This window comes from Gobio gobio (assembly GCF_949357685.1).
Source record: "Gobio gobio genome assembly, chromosome: 19".
In the NCBI taxonomy this organism is placed as follows: Eukaryota; Metazoa; Chordata; class Actinopteri; order Cypriniformes; family Gobionidae; genus Gobio; species Gobio gobio.
In genome coordinates, this window is record NC_137112.1 from 23,985,797 (window position 1) to 23,994,630 (window position 8,834).

An 8,834-nucleotide genomic window follows, 5' to 3' on the forward strand; every position below is an offset into this window, starting at 1 on the left:
TTTGGGAGATACCGATTTCTACGCATTCCATTCGGAATCAACACAGCGAGCGACGTGTTCCAACGAGCCATGGAACAAATCAATCGCAGGCTATCCATGTGCTATTATAGTGGACGACATCCTAGTGGGAGGACAGGACATGAAAGAACGTGACGAGAACCTAAAAGAAGTGCTGGATCGCACACGAAAGGTCAACCTTAGACTTAACTCAAATGTAAGTTTCGGCTTTCAGAAGTATGCTATGTAGGACATGTGTTCACAAGTGAAGGACTGAAACCAGACACTTCAAAGATAAAAGCCATTACAGAGATGGAAGTCCCAGAGAATGTCACTGCCCTACAATGCTTTCTAGGGATGGGTAATTATCTGGGAAAATGTATTCCTGGTTTCACCGACCTCTCAGCACCCTTGCGAGAGCTGACTCACAAAGATGTAGAATGGTGCTGGCTTAAACAACATCAAGATGCATTCAACAAACTGAAAGAGGTCATAAGTCCACCAACTCCGAAATATTATGATGTCAAAAAACCTGTCACACTGACATGTGACGCCTCACAGTTTGGATGTGCCTTCAGCAAAATACTCCCATGGCATATGCCTCACAAACCCTGACACAAACCGAGAGACAATATGCTCAAATTGAGAAAGAGCTTCTTGCAGTGGTATTTGCATGCGTTAAGTTTCACGACTACATTTATGGAAAAAAAATCCACATTGAATCCACACCATCAGCCATTAGTGACGATACTCAACAAGCCACTCCACATGGCTCCAGCACGATTACAACGCATGATGTTGAGGCTCCAGAAATATGACTTCATGATAAGTTACAAAAAAGGAAAACAAATGTATCTGGCCGACACTCTTTCGCGAGCCCCCATGAAAAACACAGACATGGCTAGCAGTGAAAAGGCGGACTTCAAGGTAATGTCTGTAGAACACATCTCGTCATCAAGGCTCGCCGAGTTGGGAGAGCACATAGCCACAGATCCAAAGTTGCAACCACTTTGCAGGACAATACACCAGGGCTGGCCAGACCGACAGGCGAAGCTTTCACTTGAACTCCGCCAGTACTACCCATATCGAGATGAGCTGACGACAAGGGATGTGATCGTGATGAAAGGCCCAAAAGCTGTGATCCCCAAGTCACTGCAAAAAGAATGCATCACTCTTCTTCACAGAGGGCATCCTGGAGTAGAATCAACAAAACGCAGAGCACGAGGTGTAGTGTTTTGGCCTTCAATGAACAAGGACATCGAGATGGAATGTACTTCATGTTCTATCTGCAATGGTATGAAACCGCACCAACAAAAGGAACCCCTGAAGCTATATGATACTCCAGAACTTCCTTGGTCAATTGTTGCAACTGATCTATTTGAATGAAATAGTCAACATTATCTGGTTCTAGTGGACTCGTATTCAAATTGGTTTGAAATAGATCTTCGCAATCTGACATCGACCGCTGTGATTACAAAATTAAAGAGACACTTTTCAGAACATGGCAGTCCCCAAAAAGTGATCACAGACAATGGAACACAATTTTCCAGTCAACAATTTAAGAACTTCTCAAATTCCTGGGATTTTGTTCATGTAACAAGCAGTCCAGAATATACTCAATCAGATGGATTAGCGAAGTGCAAAGGAGTTGATGGAAAAATCAAAGCGAGATGGAACAGACATCTTTCTCGATCTACTCAATTTGCGAAACATGCCTCGTGATGGAATTCTCGGATCACCAGCAGAAAGACTCATGTCAAGACAAACACGGACAACACTCCCAATTAAAAAAAAGTTGCTAGTCCCTTCTACCAAAAGCCATGTCACGGTCAGAAAACGACTTGCACATAAGCGTCATCAACAGAAGTTGTATTATGACAAAAGCAGCAAGCCTCTCTGTCCTCTTTTCAAAGGTGAAGTAGTCAGGTTACAAACACCTCAAGGACACAATAAAGTGGGAATCATCAAAGACATCTGCAGGGAACCAAGATCGTATGTGGTGGAATCAGAGGAGAGGGATTATAGAAGGAACCGTAGACACATCTTGCCTGTCCCTGAAACTTTGCCACTACAAAATGATGAATACAACCCTGCAGATCACCCACACCTTTGTACACCAGGAGAAGATAAAAGTTCCCACTCAGAACACACAAGTGCACAGGTGACACCTACTGACTCCAAGTTAACATCAGAAGCCAAGTTACCTGCCGAAAAATCTGAAAAAAGGCTTTATGTGACTCGATCAGGCAGAATCTCAAGACCAAACCCAAAGTATATCCAGTGAGCTGCTTGGAGATGATTAAGCATTTGTGAGAGACTTTTAAATCATTTGGAGAGAAATGTTCTGAGTTTAATCTGTTCATAAAATCTGACACTAAGTGCCAATAGCATATTTAGTTATACATGCTTTGATTTTGAATTGATGTGGATAGTTGTTATTGCAAGCTGATGAGAGATTACTAAAGAAAATGGATGTAGAACATTGATTATATGTTCTTAGTTATACCTTAATTGCAAATGTATCTCACCGGTATCTATAGTTATGACGTCAGTAGTAGCCCCGAATGTGTACGGTAGTAGTCTACATGTGACAACTACAAGTGATAATAATGCTGCGTTCCAAGCAGGTTTTTGAGCCCGTAAGTTACAACTTCAAACCACGACTTGCGACTTTGTAGCGTTCCAGGCAAAGTCACACCAAACTGCCTGAGCGCAAGGAATCGTGTGGTAGTTAGATGTAAATAAAGCATGGCGGACCGTCGATGGTGTATGCTCTTTTACAATCATTTCTATCGCCAAAGGTGCTTACTCCTTGCTTATTTGAGAGAAACGGAGGAGAAAAACAGCGCAGACGGCAAGAAAAGCTGGTATACCTTTTATTTTACGTTATTTGCATATTTGTTTCATAAACACTGCATCCGTAGGGGGCTGCCATTGTTGCTTCGCGGGCTATGTGACGTCAAAACTCGTAACTGGGAGTACATCGATCTAGTACGAGTTCACGGGTGGGAAGTCACGGGTTTGGCTGCCGTTCCAGTCCACTTTCACGGGTAGAAGGTTGGAAAAACACGGGTTACGGGTTGCCTGGAACGCGGCATAAATATACAGTTCTCCGGTAAATTATTAACGAGTTGTGTGACCATCATTCATCAGGAGTCTTCCCAATACTCATTCCCTTCTCTCAGGGAACAGAGGTTACGTTAGTAAACGAGACACTCTTACTCTACACATCACTCTTTCACTTATCAGTTTGGGTTTTGTAATTTTGTCTGATTCAACCAGATAGTGGTAGGCATATTTAGTATGAAAAGTTTTTCTTTCTCCATAATTAACTGCACTAAATTAGTCTGTAAAATAGGCGGCTCTACTATTTACACATGCACATCAACTTTCTCTTGCCGCAGCCCATTTCTGCATTACTTGATTGACAGACGTCTCGTCCAACCAGTGGTCTGTATTCTATTCGCCACATGTACATACCTTTTCCGTTTTCTCCGACTTATGTTTTCTGACTTGCCATTTTGTTTTCAGATTTGTTGTGTTTTCGGATTTATTTTGTTTTCAGATTTTTCATTGTGTTTTATGATTTGTTATTTTGTTTTCCGAAATTGTGTTTTCCAACTTGCTAATTTGTTTTTGGACTTGCCATTGTGTTTATAATTTATTTTATTTTTGGAATTGTGATTTGTTTTGCACTTCTCGGCCACCGTAGTAAACTAACCCTTTAACACGATTATAAAACCACACACAGCAAGTTCTTTTTGTGTATGTATGCTTTCTGTTGATCCTATATTTTTGCGTACATTTAGGGGAGGAAAGAATTATGAAAACATTGGTGAATTGGGATTTGTTCTTAAAATCGTTCGTACACACATTTCTCACAGAAATTTGTGCATACGTATGCCCAGTGAAAGAGACCCATTGTGTGGGTTGGGTTGATTTGGTCCCAATTCAAGCAGTGCATTTTCGTTTTAGTTTATATACATATTGTTGAACTAATCTAGAAGCATTGTAACATCCATCACTCAGAACACTGTTCCTTTCTTGGTATCAGAAATTGAAAGACAATGAATTAGATTAGTGTTTGGGTATCAATTTCACACTAGATTTTAATTTAAAACAAAGCTGCATTTCCTCACTAACAGGAACCTTAGATTCTCAAAAAAACAACAACTTTTGATTAAGAAAAGAAACTTCAAAGTAGTTCACAATTTGATTTATTGAACTTATGCGATTTAGAACAGAGTGAAGCAGACACCCTCATGTTGACATTATGAGTAGGAACCACTTTGTTCACACAACATTAGCATTAAAGCAGGAAGAAATCTTTAAAAAAGTGCAGCACATCACCAAACGAATTCTGAATATTCACGGGAAAGAGTCAGAGTCAACAAACAGAATGGCGAAAGGGTCTTTCATAAAGCATAGAACTGGGAGGTATATAGTTCTGTGGTGGCTCATTGGGAGGCTGCTTGCCTGACCGTCCACATCCAGCAGCTGTAATAGACGGTTGACGGTGGTAGTTATAGGTGGAACGTTAGGGATGTTAGCAGGTTGCACTGGGTATTGTGAAATATAGCTGTTGCAAATAGAGATGACAATTGGGGTAATAGTTAAACTGAGGAAAACCCTTTCCAGGGTACATCGGGGGTTGCGGCTTCTGGGTTGTTGCTGGCAAACTTGATGGGGAGGCGGTAGGGATGGCTGGATCTGGTTTCTTTGGGGGTTTTGGTTTGCCATGAGGATGGTAATGAGGGTAGTAATATGGCCAAAAGTCTATGGGGTATCCTGGAAGATGAAGCTTCTGTTTTGGTGCTTGGGCAAATGATGTGGTGGTGGGCATAGAGGTTGGAACTGGTTTCTCTGTGGGCTTTGGTCTGCCATGATAATAGCAATGAGGGTAGTAATATGGCCAAAAACCCTGGGGGTATCCTAGAAGTTGAGGCTTCTGGGTTGGTGCTTGGGCCACTGATGTGGTGGTGGGCATAGAGGTTGGAACTAGTTTCTCTGTGGGATTTGGTTTGCCATGAGGATGGTAATGAGGGTAGTAATATGGCCAAAAGTCTAGGGGGTATCCTGGAAGTTGAGGCTTCTGTTTTGGTGCTTGGGCAAATGATGTGGTGGTGGGCATAGAGGTTGGAACTAGTTTCTCTGTGGGATTTGGTTTGCCATGAGGATGGTAATGAGGGTAGTAATATGGCCAAAAGTCTAGGGGGTATCCTGGAAGTTGAGGCTTCTGTTTTGGTGCTTGGGCAAATGATGTGGTGGTGGGCATAGAGGTTGGAACTAGTTTCTCTGTGGGATTTGGTTTGCCATGAGGATGGTAATGAGGGTAGTAATATGGCCAAAAGTCTAGGTGGTATCCTGGAAGTTGAGGCTTCTGTTTTGGTGCTTGGGCAAATGATGTGGTGGTGGGCATAGAGGTTGGAACTGGTTTCTCTGTGGGCTTTGGTCTGCCATGATAATAGCAATGAGGGTAGTAATATGGCCAAAAACCCTGGGGGTATCCTGGAGGTTGAGGCTTCTGGATTGGTGCTTGGTCAACTGATAAGGTGGTGGGCATAGAGGTTGCAACTGGCTTTGGTCTGCCATGATGGAAATGAGGGTAGTAATGTGGCCAAAAACCCTGGGGGTATCCTGGAAGTTGAGGCTTCTGGATTGGTGCTTGGTCAACTGATAAGGTGGTGGGCATAGAGGTTGGAACTTGTTTCTCTTTGGGCTTTGGTCTGCCATGGTGATGGTAATGAGGATAGTAATACGGCCAAAAACTATGGGGGTATCCTGGAAGTTGAGGCTTCTGGATTGGTGCTTGGTCAACTGATAAGGTGGTGGGCATAGAGGTTGCAACTGGCTTTGGTCTGCCATGATGGAAATGAGGGTAGTAATGTGGCCAAAAACCCTGGGGGTATCCTGGAAGTTGAGGCTTCTGGATTGGTGCTTGGTCAACTGATAAGGTGGTGGGCATAGAGGTTGCAACTGGCTTTGGTCTGCCATGATGATGGAAATGAGGGTAGTAATGTGACCAAAAACCCTGGGGGTATCCTGGAAGTTGAGGCTTCTGGATTGGTGCTTGGTCAACTGATAAGGTGGTGGGCATAGAGGTTGCAACTGGCTTTGGTCTGCCATGATGATGGAAATGAGGGTAGTAATGTGGCCAAAAACCATGGGGGTATCCTGGAAGTTGAGGCCTCTGGGTTGGTGCCTGAACAACAATTGGTTTGGTGTTAGGGCCTGTTGGCTTAGCTGTGGGATAAGCCATTCCAGGATAATGGCAATAAGGGTAGTAGTAAGGCCACAATCTTTGTGGAAATGCTTGAGGGTACCCAGGAGGTTGAGGTTTGGGCGTTTCTTGGGATGTGGAGGTAGACTCCTCACCAGTTTCAGAAGTAGAGGGACCTGGCATTGGGTCTGCTGCTGAACTCAGTGCATCAGGAGGAGAGTGAGGCAGTAGAATCTGCAGAGGTGGATTAGGTCCAAGAAAGGTTTCATTTGCAGTTGTAGAGATCATAGGACAAGAAATAACTGCAGAGTTTCCCTTCCATTGTATCTGAATCACATAACTCCCTCCCTGAAAAACATCATGAACATCCAGGTTGGTCCTCCTTACTCTGTGCTCACAATAAGTGGAATTGAAAAAGCAATACCTGTTGCATGATACCGCATCCATCATAGGGTGTAGCATAGACAAGACCTCCATTAGTGGGAATGGTTTGTCCGCAATGAGGCGGTAACTCGGTGAGAGAAACAGGTGCAAAATTATCTGTGATTTACATAAAGGATTATAACGTTTTTTTTCCCCCCGAATTGATGCAATTGACATTAAAATTAAGAGCGTGATAGCAATTAAGCTAGCATCAAATTATTTAGTAAACAAATAAATAAATGCACTGGTTACCTCGACAAAGCTCAATTTGTGCTACTTCTGGACCATTAAGTTGCAACTTCATGAGATCGTCATCACACCTCAACTTTGGAGACATGGCACCCAAGGCTGCTTCAGAAGAACTGACTAGTTGTCCTCGAAGTATTATTTTCTTCTGCCGCACTGAAATTTAGAAGGTTTTCCCCCACCAAAGACTGAAAGGCTTTACAAATTCTACATGTGGAATTCACACTTCATTACATTGGACAAAATGTAGGGTGTCTTAAGGGTGATTTGGACAGTTTGAGTTTCCGCCTTGAGTAAGGTTTCTTGCCATAAATTAAAAACATCAGCCCAACACAATACATTTCTGTAATCCTTAAATTGTTACCAATCCATTTGAACAGGAAACAAGTTTATATCATAATGAAAGGATATGAGGCACCATTTTATGTAGAGTTGTCAAAAGTACTAATGTCGGTACTAAAATTTAAAAAATGTGACAATACCAGCTTTACAAGTAGCATTCAATCTCAGATTGGTCATTGTGTTGATTGTGTTTGATTGGCTACAATGATCAACAATGACATTGTTGACACTTACCCGAGCGCTTACACAGACATAATGTTGAGTGTGTCAACACAACGGCCAATCAGAGAGGTTTAAGAATCTGCTCAAAAGCACTCAAAATGCTAGAGGGAACAGCTGGTATCACCACATTTTAAAAATTTCAGTACCGACTTGGTACTTTTGACAACTTTACTTTTATGTAAACGACGCCAAAACACCCTTTTTGGACACAACCTTTGGGTGACTGGGACCGCACATCTTATTTAGGCTAGTGTAAGCATATTTATTACACCAGTTAATTAATTCTAGATATAATTTCATTTGCAAGATTTCCTTTTTACTGTTCATCTTTTTTGGTAACATTTGGTTGAAAGGTTGGGTGGCCTCATCCCCAATAAACTGGCAAACACAATTTGCCTGCAAAAACCTTATGGAAACGTGAATATATGGTGCATAACTGCAAAAAGAAGAAGAAAGTTTAACTATGAGGTATTTTCAGAATTAAGTGTTGCCAGCTTTCATGACCATTTTTGTGGTTAGGCTAATTAGGGGAAGCACAAATGAAAAGGTTGGGAAACACCAATTTAGAGCATACAATGGTTGTCTAATGCAAGGTTTATCATTTTCTTGGTAACACTTTACAATAAGGTTTCATTAGCTAACATTAGTTAATGTATTAACTAACATGAACTAACCATGAGCAATACATTTGTTACTGTATTTGTTCATCTTTGTTAAGGTTAGTTAATAAAAATACAGCTGTTCATGGTTTGTTCATGTTAGTTCTAATGTTAACAAGATTTTAAACAAGTGTTAGTAAATGTTGAAATTAACATTAACAAAGATAAATAAATGCAGTTCATTCTTAGTTCATGTTAACTAGGCTAATGAACCTTATTGTAAAGTGTTACCATGTTCTTAATTAGCAAAGGCTTAAATCACACACAAAATCATGCTGGGTGGGACAAAATAAAAACCTAATTTTGAAAATACAAACATGAGATTAACACATTTTACTGATTTTGTTGCAGTAGTGCATCATATTCATGTTTCCATCAAAGATTTGTGTAAAGATATAGAAGATTTTAGGACCTTATTATGAAAACGTTATTTTCCTCACGTCATGCATTTCAGGGTCAACTTCCTAATGATGTCTGCCCTACCGACCAATTTTGATTATGTGGTCTCACAGCTAGAGCTCAGCAAAAAACAGCTTTTATGTTCACTCATTAGGCAAGAAAATAAACTCTGCACAGTTAGGCGGTCCCATTTGACGTTATGCCCCAGCCCAAACACCCTTAATTCACCCAATGCATAGCCTAATGAAATTCAATCAAGCGCACATTACCTGCGACACTGGCGTCACCGAGGTCCTCAAAATCAGCCAATGACTCATCAAACCCCA